At 33.1% G+C, this 22271-nt stretch overlaps 1 protein-coding gene across 2 annotated transcripts in view; it reads left to right on the top strand.

The window, feature by feature from the left end:
• The window catches only part of Sdc (Syndecan), a 329248-nt gene that overhangs the window by 215828 nt on the left and 91149 nt on the right, over positions 1–22271 (top strand). The gene's annotated exons all lie outside the window — the stretch shown is intronic.

Genomic DNA, 22271 nt, shown 5'->3' with positions numbered 1-22271 from the left:
CGCATTATAAAAATTCATTGATCAAACGAATTTTTTTCACATTATTTAACATCTCAATATAGATGAAGAAGAATTTGGGTATATAAGTCTGGGTATTTACAGGGCTTTCGACCATCGTGGGCTGGTTTAGCGATCACTTTACACACGTGTAACATTTTTGAACAAGTATTAAACATAATCCAGATTTGTAAACAAGTACTTGGACACACTCAAAATGTTGAAAATTGTTTCAATATAAACGTTGAAAAAATGCTTTTAAATTCTCCCGAGACTTGCTTTGTAATGGATCAAAGAAAAATACTACATTAACAAACACCTGTTTTTTCTTAAAATAAAATAAAAACAAACAAACCTTCACTGAACTTTGTTTTCATATTTTTGATATTCGAACATTTTGAGGTCAAGTAATCCCTCTTAACAGAATAACGCGAGGGAGACTGTTGAATATTTAATGCGATGGTTTCCTTGTGCGTGTATGATCTCGAAATTCCCTGCGATAAAGGATCTATACCATATATCACCGATATGTTAAAAATCGGACCTTCCAACGAAGTTTCGACGAGGATTTATATATTATCTTTCAGTTTGCTATTAGTATGACGGCCGTTTGGGGTTAATGCTAGCTACCCGTATCCCCGCTATTATACGCTTCGATTGTATGAAGCGCAACTAATTTGCGTTTGTAGCTTTTATTTTACTTTTTGTTAGTTGCAATTTAAAAAAAACTTTTTTGTTTTTAGCTTAAATAAAAGGCTTTTTAGCCCAAAAGTTGTATTTACAATATTACACATATTTTAACAAATTGGGGGTTCAAATGTGGTGTATAGCCTTTGTGTAGGGTTGGATTACTTGATAACAATAAAAAGAAACGTTTATTCTATAGTCAAATGAATATTAACAATCTCATTGATTGATTCAGCAGTCACTTTGTCGTATTATCTACCCATTTCAAATTTATATTTTACTTCACCGAGTAAATTGTGATATTTATCAAGTAAAACTTAAATTAAAAATTATGTTATGGGTAACGGGGAAAATCGAAATATGTTTTCCGATTGTTTTGACGACTCTAAATTCTTACAAACGATTTCATAATTTCATATTTGATTTCATAAGCAATTTTATGTTTGATAAAAATAAATCGGTTTGTTTATTTTAACATTTTAATTCAGATCACATTTATAACATCAAAAAAATGACATAAAAAAAAGTTGTCAGCCAAATAAATAAATTGTGTACACTCTAAGGATGTCTTTGATGTGTCATTTTTAAATTTCTGTCTTTAAATAGATTAAATGTTACATTTTTACTTCATTTGATAAACGAGCCCTTTACGGCTATCCCTCAACAGGGAAATAAAAGAGTCTTCGTTTAACCGTCCGTCTTCGTTATTAAAACTACCTTATTTAAAGGAAAACTCTTTTTAATCTTTCGCCCGGATCATACTTTTCTTACGGCTCTATTTCCGCTTTCAGCGTCGACCCTTTTTCCGAGAGAAACCCATGTTTTATAATATTATGTATCCAAACAACCATCTTATCTAAATTGCGACTTGTGTAGGTACGAAGGTAAATGGAGGGCAGTTCATGTCATATTTATCTAGTCGGATTTCGATATTTTTCTTTATGCGAGCAAAGTGTTGCCGTTATAGTAAACCATTTATTTCGAAATGGGGTAGGTACTTTTTTTTTCCGTCGTATTTTTCTATTTAGCATTTTTTAATAAAGGTTTCTTATCCATCCTAAATGAACTGCATACCCAAAAAAACATTTCGTAGAGTATTTCGTGAAAGTAGTTTAAAAAATAGTAGATTTTATGGACAACTAGGATCAGAGTTAATATAGTAATGATTTTTTAAAGGAATAACCCGCTGCGCCAGTTTCGCAGTCGAGCGTCTACCCAACTACGCCACGGCGCCTCTTTTTACACTTATTACGGTTTATTTAAGGATGATTTAAAAAGTTGCATCTTTAACAGGATTGGTAATTCTATTCAAAATCATCTTCATCAAAATAATGACAAGAAATCCAAAGCGTTCTTTTTACGACAGGAAAAAAATGGCAGATGATAACATTTCCACCATAATATTTTCCCCAATTCATTCACAGTGAAGCGCCCTTGAGGTATTTTTTTACGAAAATGGCGCTATATAAGTTATCCAATTTTATTATTATTAACATAAATTATACATCTTTGCTGTACAAGTCATGTATCAGTTTCTCGAAATTTAATTTAGATCAATTGCTGTTTTGATTCCAAATGCATTTTTATGCCGCACCGTTGAATGAAGACTTTAAATAAAAATATAGTATTTTAAATCAAAGTCTTTATAAACTTCTTTTGTTTTCACGTATTTGTTCCAATTTTGTTCTGAACCCTTAATTTTCTAGTGGCTACAAATAGTTATTGAAGGGTTGAACTAGGCCCCGTCCAATTAGCCCTTAAGTATGTAAATCTGCATGCAAGTTTACCATTTATTCAGGGACTTGTTCCCAATTCCCATGTAGTAAATCCTACATTTTCGTATTCCACGTTACAAATCAGGCCCCCTAATTCTTGCGTACTAATGTACATACCCATTCCATTTCAAACATTTTCGTTGATTAATGTACGTTTTGTTTAACTGTTAATAAATTGTTATTTGTCCGCCTCCGTGGTGTAATGGTCAGCTTGTTTAGCTACCGTGCTGGAGGTCCCGGGTTCGATTACCAGGGGGGGTGAAAATAAATATTATTGATTTTACACTGTAATATTTATTTAATATTACCCTGGACTGATTCCTGAAACGCACGAGTGATCACCTTGCCTTCGTGTAAGTAATGATCATGATAACACTGCGTCAATTCGATGCAGTGCCCTATGCACCATTGGGTGCGGATAAGGGTTATAAGTAAGTAAGTTAATAAATTGATCAATTAATTAATTACGTGAAACTTTGATAAAATGTATTATAAAATAATGCTACTGAGATGAGAGGAATTAGTACAATCTATGAAGTGTTTTTACTGGGTCTTTAATGGTGTTCGCTAAATTTCATTAATATTGGTCAGTCGTCGACATAAATATGGAATTGCCTATTTTCCCGAAAATATAATTTTTTCATAACCAGTATAATATGGTTCATGTAAATGCGTTATTTCTTACTGTTTAGTAAAATAAATAAATAAAAATCGTCGATAGTATGAGCTTGTATAATGACTGGTACTTTATATTAGACATTTAAGGGAAACTGCTATTTTATGCTAAACACTTGCTGTTTTATATCATAGATTCAAAATTTCGAACCAAAATTTCACAGCTGGGATATTCGGTTCGGTAACACCTGTTCATAGCAAGTTTGGTAATCTCATTGTAAACTTCGGATTCACTAATACGTACGGAACTGCATTAGGGGCTGTGCTTTAGTTTTCCACCCCTGTGCACTTCTACCCTCCTCTCGGCGTATCATAATATCTAATCACACAAATACTTACAGCCCTACCATCAAGAGCTAATGATTCTCGGGCTAAGTACAAGTTCATCGGCAAATATTGTATTTATTTAGGCACACTCAAAATATTGTGAATAAAATGTAAGTTTAATTAATAAATAATAAAAAAAAATATGTAACACTCTTTATCATTCATCGTTCACTTTGCACTTTTCACTTATATCACTTTTAAAAAACACTACTTCGCGACTGCCGGTTTCGGAATAATTATTCCATCATCAGGTCAAATGTAGATTAAAATGTTACGGTATGACATTTATACAAAAATAAAATTTGAAAGAGAGAAAGAGAACAACATTACAAAAAAATAGTATTGTGGTATTACACGAAATGTACGGTGAATGATAAGGAGAGTGTTATATTACCATACTACAAAGTTAACAATGCTTTTAAAATACAAATAAAAATGTTTTTAAGCGTCTTCTTGTACGTAAAATAATTCGGGAAGAATCTTACAAACGTTTTATAAACGTCTCTGCTAATCAAAAAACTTCTCAACTCGACCATTCATGATGCTGTGAAACTAGCATGTGAAAGAGGGTTTCAATTGAATTAAATTGCTTTCGAAATTTGAGAAGTGTGATTATCAATCATGGGTGGAATGGTGAATTTTACACGTGCACAAAGCTATCAATCCCGTTGAAAAAAGGAAAGGATTGGGCGAAAATTTAAAAAAAAACGGACAGTCGAAATAATATGTAGTCGAACATCTTCTCTGTCAGTTTACGAGTGTATTTGTTTGTTGGTTTCTCAAAACTTCTTCCGGGCCTTATTTTCTCTAGGCATGATGTTTTTTTGTCAATTATTGTTACAAAGTCATTGGATATATATAATAAAGTAGTTATAATAACAGTGAATGTAGAAATAATCATATTTTTACATTTTGACATATCAATATAGATATAGAGAAACCCGGATTTGTGAACAAGGATTTGCACACACCCAAAAATGTTGTAGATAATTAAATTCTTATTGTAAAATATGTATGACTACATATTTAAATAATTACCCTTACAGTGATTTTTCTCCTTCTTTTATGTATATTTTTTATATATTTTTATGATCAACAATATTATGCAGGTTGTGGCAGAAACACCTATCTACTTATTTTGTAGTACAACGATATTAACCCATTCAAACGACGGTTTAGCACCAAGTTGACGGAATTTCCATAACGTCGCGTTTCTAGAAACTTTGATTAATGCATGTGCACGTTACCGCCTAACATGAAGCGATTACCGCGAAAGTTGAGCTTCTGATTAGCAAATTTAATATTTTACCCCTAAATAGTTCACTACGGTGTACCTACAGAGAGATGTTCCCCAAGGCTTTGACTCGATAAACGACGCTTTCTCACGTACCTTATACGTTGCATTTCGACCCGTCCCTTTTGACTATCGATAAAATTAAGAAAGGTGTGTTGAGATGGTTTGGACATGTAGAACGAATGAGTGAGGAAAGAACGGTAAAACAAATTTATGAGGCGAATGTTAGTGGGAAAAGAAGCAGAGGAAGACCGAGAAAAACATGGCACGATCAGGTGTGCCAAATACTTGAAAGTGGTCAGGTTAGGAGTCGTAATAATCGGCGGGTATGTATGAGGAGATGCATGAACGTGGAAGAGGCGAAGAATGTTTGCAAGGACAGAGTGGTGTGGCGCTCTATTCTCTCTGCCTACCCCTGCGGGGAAGCGGCGTGCTGGTTAGTTAGTTAGTTAGTTTTTTGTTTAGAGATTCTTTTAAATACCTGCAACAGAGAATAACGAAAATTAATGACTACATTAAAAATTAATACCTGCACTTAGCACTGAAAGGACCAACTCCGTCATTTTGACGGCTGTCCAAGTGACACAATTAAAATTCTGTGTGAATTCGTTTTATTCGGCTTTTGATAAATATATATTTTTGAATACTGTAGTCTTCATAATATTAAAATATTTATCGCATATTTTGCAAACTACGATGCCCGTTTTTTTTTCAATATCTCTTGAAACAAATAATGTAGAATAAATTTTGAAATATATAAGCCTCTGCCATCGACTAGTTAATATGAAGAATTCCATCTATTTTATTCATAAAGTTCATTGAACATTATCTATAACCCCTTTTATAAGGCAATAAATTAATCAATTATTTTAACGATACAAGTTTTTATGTAGGTTGCATTTAAAATATATTAAAATATGTGTTTTTTTATAAGCCCCTTCTCCAGCATCTACTGATTTAATGAAAAAATCTGCATTTAATACTATCAGCTATTGAATAATAATATTATTCTCAACATTTTATATGTTCAAATACTCCACAAATCTGGGTTTCTCCAAATAAGAGTTATTTTTACATTTTGTAATGCCTTATAATTTTGTTTTGCCTTGTAAATACCCAGACTTCCATGTTATTCTTCATCTTTGTTGAGATGTTAAAATGTAATACCTAATATTTTTATTTACTATAGGCGTAGTGCCTCATAAGTCGACATGAGTAGACATAAGTCATGAAGTAGTGTTTTTTAGTGGTATAACACAAAATGAACAATGAATTAATAATAAGAAAAATAATAATAGTAAATGGAACTTTCCTCTATAAACACAAGTACATACTTTATTAGAGAGCTAGAAACATTAGATAAGAAATGTATTGTATATTTACCAACTATTTTGTATTAATAAAATATGTTTTTGTAAAAAAAAATATATATATATATATATATATATATATATATATATATATATATATATATATATATATGTATATATATAAGGAGAGTGTTATATTAACATTCAACCAAGTTAACGATTCCTTCAATGCACAAAATGAAGTTATTATACACATGTACGTAAAGTTTTTTTTTGTTGTTTTGTTTTACATAAAGAATTCACGCTTCCATAGGATAGGTTATTCTGAAATATTCACTTCATCTCTGGAATGTACACACACCGTGTAAAAACAAAATGATGTATATTCGCTCATTGTAAATTCTGAGAACTATGGCCTACATAAGAGTGTAATCAGAACTTCCACCCTTGCCTCAAGTCGGGGTGCACGCCGCACGCCGCACGCCGCGCGCGTTGCCCCGCTAGTCCCGCGGCGCACAACTCGTCTGGTTATTGCAAGTATTTATTGCTCTTGCCGGGGCATAAATATTACTTAGGGCCCCCGCCCACGGGCCCAGGCACCTTCAGACAGATGCGGCAACGTCGGAAGGAGATTCCCGCGCGAGGATGAGGGATGAGAGGGATCGCGCCGGTACTAACGCTGATGTTTCATGGGAAATTGAGTGGAGCAAACATCGTAAATCACGAGTTAATTTCGTAATCAAAGCAAATCATATATATCAATGTAATCATACTTCTATTATGTTACTCGTTGTCTCCAATCTACCTACCTACGTAACGTTTGTAACCTTTATTTATTAACGTTTTTGATTTTTTATTCATTTACGTTTTTTGCGTCAGCATATTTTGTTTATAAACTCTAGAACACATCGCTTACTCCTTTCAACAACGTCATATATCAAAATACTCGATTTTTTAGGAGATCGTTTTTAAAGTTTAAAAATATAGTAAAATGTATTAAAATAGAAGCAACTTATTGAACTTTTTACTGTGCAACAGATCTTTTTAGGTAAAACCTAAATGTTTTTTCTCCATTTGAAAAATATGAAGGACATTTAAAATAAAAATTAAACTATTCATTAATCTTCTACTTTCAGATTTCCTCTGTCATTCTCATATCGATTGTATAAATAGTTATTTTTTTGTATATTCCACAACTTTTAGTTTAACGGAAAAAGTAAATTAAGCAAAATTACACGAAAGATTTATAGAAAATCGAACGTACTACACATTTACAATTTCAGTTTGCCCAGTATCAACCTAAGGATACGTTTCCGAAAAATCGAAAAATATAAATTTTTGACTTGAAAATTCCGACACCTAATGAATGAACATGTAAATTTATAGGATCAATTTCGAGACAATCATTTTGGCAATTTAATAAACCTATCCAATTTAATAAACTCTACATTAGGAGGAACAGGAAAATATAGTAGGTGTAGGTAACAGTATTATGATCTCGTCAGTTATCGCGCTGAGTGCGTAATATCATTACTTACTTGTGGCTCTTCAAAACGGATGACAGGTGACAGGCACCCTCCCCCCACTACTTTCACCGGAGGGTGGTGACGTCATTATTTCTCATTACTAATCTTCTGAATTATATATATCTACTGTTGTACCTCATCATTTACTATTATCTTATTGCTTTGTCACTCTATGTGTAGATACACATAGAGTGACTTGTAAATGCCAGTTTGGTAAAAATCGAATTGTTTTAATAAGTCTGTTGAAGATAAATTTAAGTTTGATATTTTAAAAAAATATACACAGTGCACACATTTTAAAGATTGATCTTTGGAGTGCCTTGGAGAGCTAATCGAATTGTTTTAATAAGTCTGTTGAAGATAAATTTAGGTTTGATATATAAAAAAAATATACACAGTGCACACATTTTAAAGATTGATCTTTGGAGTGCCTTGGATAGCCAATCGAATTGTTTTAATAAGTCTGTTGAAGATAAATTTAGGTTTGATGTATAAAAAAAATATACACAGTGCACACATTTTAAAGATTGATCTTTGGAGTGCCTTGGATAGCTTTAAAGTGTACTATTTTTTCAGATGATTCGTAAAGTATTCTGACCAGATTTGCTTAAAAACCTACATTGATTTCGATATCTGAACAAAGATGAAGATACATATGAAAGTCTGGGTATTATAGGGTTTAAGATAGTCAGAAAACGTCCGTGTGGATTCGTTTAATTTGTTTTGGTTTTGTTTTTTGTTGTTGTTTTGAAAAACAATAATAGTAACAATTATAGTCGCGTTGAAAGCCTGTCAATAGTGTATATGAAGCGCGAGAAAATAATTAAAGAACTGTTTTTATTTTGAATATCATCCAATGAGTCCATCGTTTTCCATATTTCTAAATCCTATTTCTTCGACAAGAGATCTCAACCATCTCGACTAATTAGATAATATCTTCTACGAATATTATCCTCATAGTCTCTACATTTTTTGCATTGAGAGCGGACTACCTTCACGTTTTCATTTTTCCAGATTCCACCCTTTCCGGCGATGGAAGGGTAGTTCCTAAATATATAGGTCAATTGGAAGTGAAGGGAGTAATATGGCGCATAATAGTATAAGGGTTGCAGACGTACATACACGCAACATTTGCATGATATGTTAATTTGCGTATGAAGTAACACCTCCTCTCCGAAGCGTATGTTATATGCCCCTTTTACATATGCAATACGCGAAATATTCCTGAAATATGTGAAGAATCCACTTCGATAATACTGAAGGTCTAATTATTGACAATATTTAAAGTATTCCAAATAGGGGTTTCGGACTTATTTTTACATTTTTGACATATCAACATAATATAGATATCTGGGTATTTACAGGGTTTATGACCTTAATATCCAGACTTCTATATTCTTCATCTATGTTGAGATGTCGAAAATGTAAAATAACTCCTGAGTAGAGAAACCCAGATTTGTAAACAAATATTTAGATACGCTCAAAAGCTCTTCCATATTCTTCTTCTTCCTTGTTATGATGACAAAAATGTCTAATCATTTACTTAATTTAACCTTTTCAATAATAATAAAAGACCCTACCAAAAAAAAAAAAGATTTTTTATCCATACTTTACCTTAAGTAAACATAACATAGCAATAAAAGTTGACAGTTGTTTTTATTTTGTTAAGCGGGTTGGTTTAAAAACCGGGTTGGTCAAAATGTTTTGTTGTCGGGTTGTGGTCCCGTGGTTAGTGTCGCGGACTCTTATGTCAAATTGTGGTAGAGTGGGTTCGAACCCACTCTACCACAATTTGACATTTTTTTCTAATAATGAGTCGCTTAGGCTCACAGAAATAATATTAAATTGAAATATTTGTGTAAATAATAAAAACACAAATATTTATCTTTTTTAAAAATAAAAATAAAGTGCTAGTTTCCATCTTCGCGATCCTTTATGATTTTAGTAGGAATCGCAGAATGTTGCTACGCGTCCTCGGTTACCAAATAATGACATGCATTTTGAAGATTTCACTATTCGAGTAGGTACCATTAATTTTGCGGTCTTTTTCTGTGATTGAAAGTTCGTCAGAATCTTAAGTGCATTTTCAATATACATTTTATAAGACTTGCTTGCTTTGAAGATAAGACATAGTAAAAGTGATTTATTTTCTTCGTATCTCTGATCCACACTCACTATCCCACGTATTTATTATACATAAGAGAGTCCTGAGACGTGCAAATCTCTCCGCATACCCATTTAAGGATACTCCTCTCGCCTCGGATGATTTATCGTTCACATTTATTACTTCAACATATTCGCTTTCTTTTTGGTAGTACTCGCGACCGAAGTACACAGTAACCACTGGCCTTATTCCAAACCCCTTTTTAACCCGTAGCAAGCCTTTATTTATCTTGCATCCTATTTAGGACATACTAGTTCTAAACCTTTTTACCTAGGGCCTACTGATTTTTCAATTACTTCCATTACCTTTAAGCACTATCGATAAAATTAAGAAAGAGGTTTTGAAATGGTTTTTATAAATGAAACGAATGAACGAAATTATGTGGCAAATGTATTTGGAAATAGGACCAGAGTAAGACTGATGAGAACTTGGCGTGATCAAGTATTTCAAATAATAAAATAATCGGAGTCGGAATAATCAGATGAAGGAATGTAGAAAAGGCTGAGAATGTTTGGAATGACTGAGTGGTGTGACGTTCTATTCTCTCTGCCTACCCCTGCAATGCAGTGACCTGATGGTTACTTAGCGTAATTCTTTAGAGATGGATGATGTGAGAAGATCAACTCGCTAGCAAATGAAGTTTTAAAAGTTTTGAAGTCACCTGATCGTTTCACAATTAATCTTTTGAATTATTAATTTTTAATTTAATTTTTTTGCAAAGAGGGCGTTAAGTAATTTTAGAATTAATATATTTTTTTTAAAGTCTAGTTCGTAAATTACTTTATAATTAATATTTATTATGTCATGATTTGTATTTCGCAATTAACGTTATCGTTAAAATTATTAATTCTTAATATTCTAATATTTTTTGTTTGTTTCAGGTATGATTTCAATAATTTCTGATATTACGTTATGGGTACCTCAGCAATGGTGAGTCGATATTAAATATTTGCAATGGTAAAAATATATTTACGTTTTGCTACAAAACATTATACATATTCCATTTAGCATAATCATACAATTTGACTTTGCATTCACTTGTAGGAATCCTTTACATATCTACTTTTAATAATATAAATAATGTTTCAAAAATATATTAACCTAGTAGAATCAAGAATCGTGTTTTGATTTATATTAATAATAATAGTCGGTTAAGTGATCTTTTTATACACTTTGTAACATTCACCATTTTTTAACCATTACTTATAACTACATATGTTACTCAAATTTTGAAATTTTAATAATTAAATCAAGCATTTGATCAATTGATTCGGCAGGTACTTTGTGGTAATAATATCTACCCATTTTTATTTACTTTTACTAGGTAAATACTACTATTTATTAAAATCTATTGTGACACGTGTTTTAACATTATTAATTTAAACATTATTATCAAACACCATACATGGTACGCATACGGTGTTTGATAATGATGATGAATGCATCGAAACATGTGTTGTAATATACTTGTAAAAATAGTAGTAATTATCGAGTAAAAATTAAATAAATAAAAGGTTTTTGTATATAAAAAAAAAATACGCTCAAAATATTGCTATTGAAACAATGGTCAAAACAAAATCAAACCGGAGGTCCATTATTTTAATCGTAATAGATATTTTATTTCTTTCGATTAAAGTATGAATATGTAACAAAACAACAACAACAAAAATACTACCTCACCAGCATACAGACTAAGCATAGTAAATACGATTTACTATACTCATAGGTAGTTGCTTTAACTCTTACCACTCTGGAGGCCAGACATTCTGGCCCGTATGATTCTAGTAGGCAGCTCCGTGGGCCACAATGTCTGGTCTGGCGCGCCGGGCGCAAGTATAACTTTAATCACTGATTCCTCTCATCGCCCAAGTATATTTTACCAAAAAATATTTTAGATAAATACAGTTAATCTGAATTAACATGGTCATACGAATCGCCAGACAGAGTGTCCCAAAATTAGGGAACCAAAATATTTATTTTAATGGTAGAAAAACGTCGCATTTTTTTGATCAGAGTAGCTGATCAGTTATGAGAAAAAACGGTCAGAGTGGAAAGGGTTAAATCCTCAGGACTCTAGTTCCATACTGTAGAATGATGGATGCTAATATCTTGATTCATCATGCTTCTCCGGATGAAGATTGATCGATGTGATCCCGAGTCCTTAGATCTGCTGGCTGTTGGACAAAGTAGTCTCCGGGGGCCAGGAACGGAGAGAGACGATGTTTTGATGACTACAGGTTTTCACAATCCCCCGGGATTCCGCGAGGATCGGGATCGTTTATTTTAACGGTTATTGAGAGAACCAGTCGCTTGTGGTGCCAATATTGGATATTATGTTTATCCAACCATAAAATCCATTCCTTTATTCGGACATTTATTTCACAATAAAATTTTATGCGTAAGTATATCGTTTTGAATGATGACGAAATCTAATTATATTTTGATGAGTAAGATAATTAAAATATTGCAATAATATTGCCACTTTTGCACATTTCGATGATTAACTAATTTAAATGTTACTTTATATTTTTTAAAGAGTTTTCCGAAATAACTGTAAAATAAATATTTGTTGAATTATAAATTATTTTTGTTGTTGTTGTTAAAAAACTAAATAACTAACCATCACCCCGCTTCCCCGCAGGGGTAGGCAGAGAGAATCGAACGCCACACCACTCTGTCTTTGCAAACATTCTTCGCCTTCTCCACATTCATGCATCTCCTTATACATACCCGACGATTATTACGACTCCTGACCTGGTCTTGTTGTTATATAAATTATAAATAAAATGTAATTATATGCGGTATGCAATGACACACGTGTCACAATAGATTTTAAGAAATAGAGGTATTTACCAATTTTAACTAAAATTAAAAATAAATACATACAATATTGTAGATTATTATTACTAAATAAGATTTTAATGTATATCTTAATGTATGCAAGTGACGCATGGAGTTGGCAAAAAAAGGATGAAAGTAGACTGAATGCAATGAATTAATCATACAGTATGATGGATATTCGAATGGTTAAATAAGGAAAGAATGCAAAGTTGTGATAAGCATTATCGATAAAAATTAAGAAAGATGTGCTGAAATGATTAGGCCATATCAATAGAATAAGTGAAGAAAAATCAGTTAAACAAATTTGTGAGGCGAACATAATTGGTAATACAAGCAGAGAAAGACTGAGAAAAACTTGGCGTAATTAAGTATTTCAATTACTTGAATGTGGTCAGGTCAGATTGTTTGCAAAGACAGATTGTTGTGGCATTCTATTCTCTCTACTACCACTGCGGGGAAGCGACTTGATAGTTAGTTTGTTATGTATTTGTATCATTTGTTATTTTGTCAGGCAAAATGAGTATCTTCCTACCAATATCATAATTAAAATTTGCTTGCATACTTACATCCAGCGTCTACAAATATATATTTATATTGCTGTTCGTTATCTTGCTGACTCTAAGTATCTATCTGTACGTAAGATTATTTATGTACACTTAAAATTTCCATTCCACCTGTTCTGAGGCACTACGGACTTCCTGAAAGGGGGATTTTTTCAGGAACAATCCCCACTCGTTACTCACTCGAGGGGCTCCGTCCCTTCCGGCTGCCCCATTACGGGATCGGGACCCACTCCACGGTAGGCAGTAGGCAGTAGGCAGGAGGCAGGAGGCACTCACTGTACTGTATTACACTCTACCACTGTCTCTGCCGTCTGTTCGATAATGCTCCTTCTATATTTCAAATCATCGCAAAACATATTTTCACGGCACTTTAAATTCGTTCCGAAAACCCTTCGGTCTATATTTTTCCTAAAGGGAATAAGAGAGACTCTTTGGTTCATATTTTAGAGTTCTTGTTTTACTAGAGATTGTATCGTTAGTAAATTATTCTGTAATGTTTTGTTATACTTTTACGTAAAAGTTTTATTTTTATTTTCTCGCATATAGGTTATTATTATACATTGTTTTAATCCTAAATTTATAGTAAACACACATAAAATCAGGTGATGAATTAGGTAATCAATCTTTACCGTATTTCCTTATTCGACATCTTTCTTTCAGCGTGGTGTCTGATAGTACAGTAATTAATTGTGTATTTAGATATTTTTAAGATGTGAAAAAAATTAAAAGTCAATATCCCTGTAAATATTCGTTATAAGTACTTTTTGGAATGTATGACGAATTGTCGTAATCGTTAAATCACTTAAAATAATTGTTTTTACGAATAAAAACGTTTATTTTAAAATGTAAAATATGATCAAAGGTTACATGTTTCAATATTATCTATTCGCCAAACGCCCTAGCCTATGGTGCTATTTTTCTTTTACTACTCCTTCTCCTATTCGTCCTCCCTTTTCTATCCCATGTTGCAATAATTTCCTTCACCCTGACTTTACGTCATCTGATCAATCACCATTTTCATACAATTAACGATCAAGTAAAACCTCGTGTCAATCCGACGCGGTGCTCTAAGCACCATTCAGTGCGGGTAGGAGTCAAAAGATGTAAAATAAAAATAACACAAGGGATATTTTTTTAAATTTTTACGTATTTACACCCAACGTAATAACAATGCCGATCAAAGTATTTTTTGGCCTCATTTCGACGCCATTATTCCCCAATAAACTTCGATAGCGGAATGACACAGTCCTCTAATTTCCAAAAGCGACACTCCAAATGACAATTTACCAGACATAATGGAGTGAGTGATCGTTAAAATGATTCAATTCCTCGTACAATCTCCGAGCTTGCTGGCACTTGACCCGCTATCTGCTGCGTGAATGGTGGCTCCGTACCGAGTACAAACCCTTCATGAATTACTAATGACACTCTTCTTCCCTCGCGAGCCACCGCGCTGGAATGGGCTTCCACAGTTTATTATTTCCGGGAAAGCCTCAATATTGTAATAAGAGCGGGAATAATACATGAACGTACGAGGTTTTCGAGTAAATAATATTGTACAAATGTACACCCTATTTATTTTATGGAACTCTATATATCTTGCCCTCGCACACCTTCTTGGTAGCTATCACAAGCTTGTCCGAGTATGGTATGCAATGCGAGCGCCTAAACCATTGCTTCTTTTTCTTCTTACATACTATTTTTTTTCTTCATATGGTTTTTGATGTGTCCAAATCCTTAATCTCAAATCACATACTGTTCTTTCTCCAATTTTGTCCCATAAAACTGAAATGAAAAATAAAAGAGTTATTCAGAAATGGATAATGAAAGTGGGTAGATCTGAAATAGATCACAATACTACGCGCAACGGAACGGAATATATTATATTAGTCGAGTTATATCAACTTACAAAACATAATATAGTTTAATGCCTGGACTCGTTCAATAAACTATTACTGTTTACGGCATTCATATCCCGATTTGATGTGACAAATGGAAACTACTGTAAATGAGCGTCAGCGACGTGATGTTAATTTTATTTAACATGTTCAAAAGGCTTTAACTATGAAGGCAGCCATAATATTTGTCCCTAACAATAAAAAGATTCGGCCCTTTTTACACTTACCTTAAGTAAATTGCGACCAGTTATTTAAAAAAATAAAATGAATATTCTTATTCATATATATTTTTAAAACTTCTTGATATCGCTTAAATAAATAAAACAACATATTATTTTGGGTAAAATAATGTATAAATTACCTTTTTGAATAATGTTTCTGCTATCACACGTAACTAAATAATCAATCTCAATAATTTCATCGGATATTTAATCAATATGAATAATATTTATCATATCAGATACTAGATTATTCACTCTACGGATGAAATGTCAATTTATAAGTGTTTTAACCAGATATGAAATATCTCTTGTTGCTTTTTATATGAAAGAAGATGCCAAAGGCTTGGTCGTAAGCTCTGGGATGCTCAGACTTACATCTTCGTTCATATAAAGAGGAACGATAGATATTTCATATCAAGTTGGGGCACCTATAAAAAGATAATTTGTCATTCAAAAGTATCACCATTGTTCTAGATTATAAATCTCTCAAACATTGTATGATATCCACCAAAGCCAAGGTCTTATAGCAAATGTCCATCAAGCCAACAGCATTTCCTTTGAATGTCAGTATGAGGCGCGGTTGTTCTCCTTTTGTTGGTCTAGTCGAGCTAAGCTTTGCCAAGTAGTTATACATTATAAAAGAAAGGCCTGTTGACTTCAAAGTAAATTTATTCGCAAACACAAAGAAGACGTTTCACGAATTCAGTGGATTTTTTGCGCTCTGAATGTTTTCCTAGATGTTTTTTTTTCTCTGACGAATTTCTCGCTTTGTGTGGCGTTTCTGTTTACCATTTTTCGTGGGAAATATTTTCGTATAATATTTCCTTGCGAAGTAATACAAAATACCTACGTTACCAACATTATCATATTATTTTCCTATTAATTCCAACTTTATACGGATACGGGATACAAAAAAAATCTCACACTCCTGAAAATATAAGTTCTTTTTCGTATTAGGTAATGAATACATCTTGCTTCCATACGCAAAACAATATTAATGTTAAGAAAAATAAAGAAAAATTTCTTCAAATTATTATGCCACTGAATCGTTTAATTTATAATAATAAAAATATGAGTTATTCATATTTTCATACTTCATATTTTTTATTAATTTTAATAAAATAAAAAATATGAAGTGAAATAGGGAATAATCGTGAAATAGGTTAGGTTTAGTTTAAACCATGATGGTTGAAAATGTAGCAAAATAAATAAAATAAAACATATTAAACTTCAATTAAACCATTATTTTATCTTGGTTATTTAAAAAAATTAAGATACAATTATGATACTACAGTTATCACAAAGCCGCCATGTTAAGCACGTTTGTTGCAAATATTTTTCGACTTTTAACTCTGACCGAGAATTTTTTCTGTACCCTGCATTTGTGTTTTGTCTTAACTTTACTACGAGGATAAGAGAATAAATAAAAAATATTCGTTAATTTTATGTACAAATAAAATTATACGTGGGTCATTCCCGAACGACTGGATCTTAACGACCCGTTCAGGTACACTTACCATGAGATGTGAATCCTAGTTTGGAGTGAATCTCGTTCACGAACGAAGATGCGCCGAAAGCCATCGTTCGATTGGCCGTTGAACGACGGCTACGGGTATCCCGTGAATTATAAATCGCTATCGGACTGTTTCACTGATTCACTGCTCAATGTTTTATGTGTTTAAGTTCGCTTGTGTTATTTGTCATGTGATGTTTGCGAGAGATACAAAACTGTCATTGGACGCTTATTATAAAACACTGATAAAATTGAGTGCAGAGCCATTATTTTAATTGGACAATGAAGCTTGAATTTCATAAAATTTTGTTTGGTGTAGTTTTTTTTTTCAATTGAAGTAATGGATTGCATGAAACTGATTATTTTGTTAGATTTTTGTAATCATTGGTGAAATATTGATGCACAATAAACATATCCTGTGATAATGCAGAAAAAAATGTAGAATATATAAAATATCTCCTGCCAGGAAGCCCGTGATGGTTAGTTAGTTAGTAAGATATAAAAAATTACCAAATTTTAAGTCAATATAAAATACATGAAACTGAACAAAATATCGTTAAAATGTTACCATAATATTCATTTGACTATAGAGGAAACGTTTGTTTTTTATTGCACTATCAAGTATTCCAACCCTGTACACCACATTTTAACCCCCACATCATTGTGGTTTGCTATATACTGTATTCACTTAAATATTTGGATTAAAAACGAAACGCTTTTTGTGGGTATAATTTGAGAGCAGCAGTATCTGAGTCGTATAATATTTACTCAATTAGTTGACGTTTTAGGTTCTTTTTTATCTTTCTGGTAGTGCTTACTTTATACCGACGCCGTTTACGATGTTTTTATATGTGTGTTCGAGTAGGTGCACCCAGACGCATTCAGCACTTTACACTCGACACGAGGGGACTCGACTTGTGCCAGTCGGCACTTCCCTGTCCGCACACTTTGTAATTCTAATGAAATGGGACTCTTCTCTTTTTTCTTCTCTTTTTTCATCGTTTCTCATTGCTGAAATTGAACGTCCGTAGTACTCTTGTTAGCGCGTTTGCCTATCTTGGCGGAGGCCCAGTTTCGATTCCGAAGTGGCCAAAAAATATATAGGTACATATTTTTTTGTGTTTTTTCGTTACTTATTTTATTTCGCCGAGGACTAGTTTGTGAAGCGCAGGACTGATCACCTTTCTCTCGAGTAATTGACGATCAAGATAACACTTTTCATACTCTGTATATGTATCTCGCAATACCGTCTAAAAATGTAATCTTAATAATAAAAATGAAAATATAAAGTGATAGATCGATTTCTTTTTTCTTAAAATCACTGCAGGACAGAAATAAAAATTATTATAGGTTATTGTATTTTAATTTTAATCCTTAAAAACACTTGAAAGACGTGCTCTTTCATGCGTATTTGATACAACATCGCTTTCATCATTCGATATATAGAGCATTTGTGATATTTTCTTTTTCATTTTTCGGGATCACTGGATTTAAACACTTATAGGCTTTTTTATCGGACGACAAAAGTACATGCGAGGGATGCAGCATCGTGTTATTTCACAACCGCGTTCAAAAAAGACAGTCCCGTATATTTAAATTCTCTATATGGGCATTTCTACTAACCCTGCGCTTTTATTAACTTGGCTTATTTCACCCGATGGGTAATTTCGCAAGCGCTGCTGCATGTGGGGGGCCATCCGAGCTCATATGCGCTCATGCGAGTGTATATATTCATTATTATATATGTATGAATGTACATTAGCCAGCCGTGTAGTGTGCACGGTGTGTATTCCAGCTTCCAGCCTCTCCATCGCAGTATTCCATTTGCTCCAAAGCTTTGCTGAATGAGAGAATTTCAGCGAGATAGTCAAATGTAGAATGCATCCCAAATTGGTTGTGAGACTTTCTCTCGTTCCAGGGGTGAAAATTTATATTTTTACTCAAATTTACATCCAAAACAAGGTGTTCCTGGATTCTCAACTCTATTTACGCCCAGTATGATATGGTGCATATGATATGGTATTACGTCAGATCGACGCGGTGATAACTTGATAGCTAATTTATATAAGTAAACAGTCCTACGTTTTTTAGATGTAAGAATGAAAATTATTTGAAAGAATCCAGATGAAGTAAGTGAAGAAAACCAAATAATAACTACACCAATTATAAATCTATCTTATATATAAATCCGGGCAAGCTATATTCATAATTAGTATTCAGCCTAGTGTATTTTATTTATTTAAACCAGAGTTCCCCAAACTTTTTTGTGTCGTAGACCCCTTGCCATGTTTTTCCGTGTTGGGTAGACCCCCTACTTACCTGATATTGATTTCCTGTAAATTTCTAACTGTAGTGAAGTTTAGTGTTAAAAACTTAAAGTAAAAACACATGTTAATTTATACATTTATTGATTGAATTTAAATTAAAACTACTCAAAATAAAATTTTGTATCTGTTATGTAAAATATACGTAACATAAAATAAACATAAAATAACATAAGCAATAATTCAATATTTTTAGTGAGAAGGATGAACGTGATGCTTTAATAATAAATTATCAACATTTGGCGTCAATTTTGTAAGGGTTAATCTTAAATCTCCTCGGCTAATGATGTTCAGTCTGTTTTTTTTCGTTGGAAGATTGGTAAGATAGTATGATGTAAGTAAATAGGTATTATCAGTGTATATGTATTTGTTGAGATCCACTATCGTGGACCCCCATTTTCATTTCATGGACCTCCAAATTTTTTTTCGCTGACGTAGACCCCTTGCAGGTTGTCATAGACCCCTAGGGGTCGATATAGACCACTTTGGGAATCACTGATTTAAACCATACCCACTCCCTATGTGAAGCATATGGAGTCTACAAACTGTCTTCAAGCCTTTCTGTCGACTGCCAGCTCCTTTGCATCCTCCCAAGTCAGATCCGCGTTCTGAAGTTCTGTCGAGAACTGCCGACAAATTGTCAGCAGTGGTCGTCCTGGGCGGCGCGACCTGATGTCTCGTAATAGCTTGTGTAGTGGGAATTTAATTATGTGCGCACTCAACCGGCAATCAATTATTTGACATAATTTACGGCTGTTCAGTGTTTTTCCTAAGGACAACCTTTGAAATTTATTTTTAAACACGATAAGACAGCTAGTATTTACATAGCAAGTTTAGCCAGCAGTCCATAATAAACCTTTTGTAAAGTGAGTCACAGAAGCGTTTATATTAAATTAGATAATAGTTCTCGCTTCTAGAACATCACAACATGTGAGTGCTCGAACCTCGTCATAAAACTGCTAAGATGGAGGCTGGACACGTGGCAGCAATACACCTAGCATTGGCTAGCTAATCTTCTCATATCATCTCTCCAATATTATTTATTAACTACGAATACGTTGTGTTTTACAATATTTTTATCTGTTTTATTTTATAAACTAAATTTTTGTAAACAAAATGTGTCTAAGTATTTAACCCACCGTTTAGTCAAGCTAAATAGAATAAACTATTATTATTATTTTTTTTTTGTTGGTTGCCTTAGAAAAAAATTCTTGGCTCTTATAACAAGGATTTATAACACATTTAGTTTATATCCATCAATCAAAATCCTTCACATAGCTCATTTATTTGTCTCATTCGTCTTGTCACATTTTCCTAATAAGACACCACGAAATCCGATAGATCCTTATGTCCAATTGTCTCGTCAATTTTTGTCAACTGAATACCCTATTTTGCACATTCTGTTTCCAATTTAAAACTCTCCCTTTCAAAAATTGGAATTTCAAATATTAGTGAATTTTTTTTAAACAGCACTTCGCTTTGCTTAGCGTTGCTAATCTAATACAATATTTTTATTTCTTGGATAGGGTTGGTCTTTCCTGGCCCCGTTATTTCAGATAGATTGAACATGCAGAACACTGAACACGGTAAATCAGAATGCAGGTATGATCGTGGAACGTGCTGGTACTCATGACGTCACTTGTAGCAACTTCATTCATAACTCAGAGGATAGAGCCTGGTAGCAATCACCCCCTATCCCCTCTCCCCTCTCCTATCTGCCGTGCATTACAAAGTCACAGAATACTGAATACACCTTTACTGGAATCACTTTAAAAGAATCCTGTTCGTAATAATACTCTGTACTGCAGTAGGGATAAAAAATGCATTCGTAACACAATGCAGCTCTGGGTCTTCATATTCTAATGCTGAATCTGCGATATCATTAATTGATTCGGCAGCCACTTTCTGATTATATTGTAAATATCCATTTTTAATTTATATTTTACTTGATAAATACTACTATTTCTTACAATCTATTAGGACATATTTCGAGAAAATTATGCGGAATGCATCGAAACACGTGTCACAATAGATTTTGAGAAACAGTGGTATTTACCAAGTAAAACTTAAATTAATAATAATTTGCGTTTTGATTGAAAGTATCATTTAACTTAATTTTATTTAATTAATTTTTTTGACAATATTTTGCTGAAAATTGTACGTTCGCGTCATAAGTATTCCAAATAATCTCAGATGACGGACTACAGCAAGGCTTATTTTTTAGTTAATTTAAATGCAAAGTTCCACTTATCTATTCCACTTCTGATGTGGCCTCATATAAATTGATAGGTTTATACATCAAAATATGTTTTTGCTTCATTGCCTCATCAATTTTTGTTAACTGCATACCTTCTTTCGCACATTCTGTTTCCAATTTAAATCTTTCTTTTTGAAAACTTGAATATATTCAAACTTGATGAGGGACATCTTGTGATGACGTCGCATCACATTAACAAATAGAGTTTTGTCTAATTTTTCCTAGCGTTTACTGTATGGGATGGTGACAGGTAGCGCAGGCTTTGCGGGTTTCGAAGATTTTTCAGAAGGCTGTACCGTGGTGAGCAGGGTCGGAATTTGCATTTCGAGCCGGAATTTATGTCGGACGAGGTTTTCTCATGAGGCCTTACCGATGCACGCAGCGGGTTGGTAAAAGGGCGCTCTTGATATCGGAGTATTGCAAAGAAACGGAAGCAATAGAAACAACTTTATCTTACAATTTACAATAAATAAGGTTTCCCGGTAAAACGTGTACGAGGACAAACTGACAATGGATTTCTTTGCATGATATTAAAATATTTACTACATTTTGAGTAGGTCCAAATACTTGTTCACAAATCTTGATTATCTCCAATTATAGGAGTTATTATTCATATTATTTTTGACATCTCAACATAGATGAAGAAGAATATCGTAGTCCGGGCATTTACGGAGCTTACGACCGTCATTGGCTGGTTTAGAATTGGTGAATTTTACACGTGTGTAAAGTGATCACTTTAACCAGGCTATGACGGTCGTAAGCCCCGTAAATGCCCAGACTTCCACAATCTTCTTTATTTTTGTTTAGATGTCAAAAAAAAAATTAAAATATTTATATGTACGTACAGAAAAGCAATTGACTGATTTATTAAATTTATTTATTCATTATTAACATTACAT

Source organism: Brachycentrus maculatus, unplaced genomic scaffold (genome assembly GCF_059751285.1).
Source record: "Brachycentrus maculatus isolate JH-2025_06_01 unplaced genomic scaffold, ASM5975128v1 h1tg000117l, whole genome shotgun sequence".
Lineage (NCBI taxonomy): Eukaryota > Metazoa > Arthropoda > Insecta > Trichoptera > Brachycentridae > Brachycentrus > Brachycentrus maculatus.
Note: the sequence above shows the minus strand (reverse complement) of the source record. Positions and strands in the feature narration are given on the sequence as shown.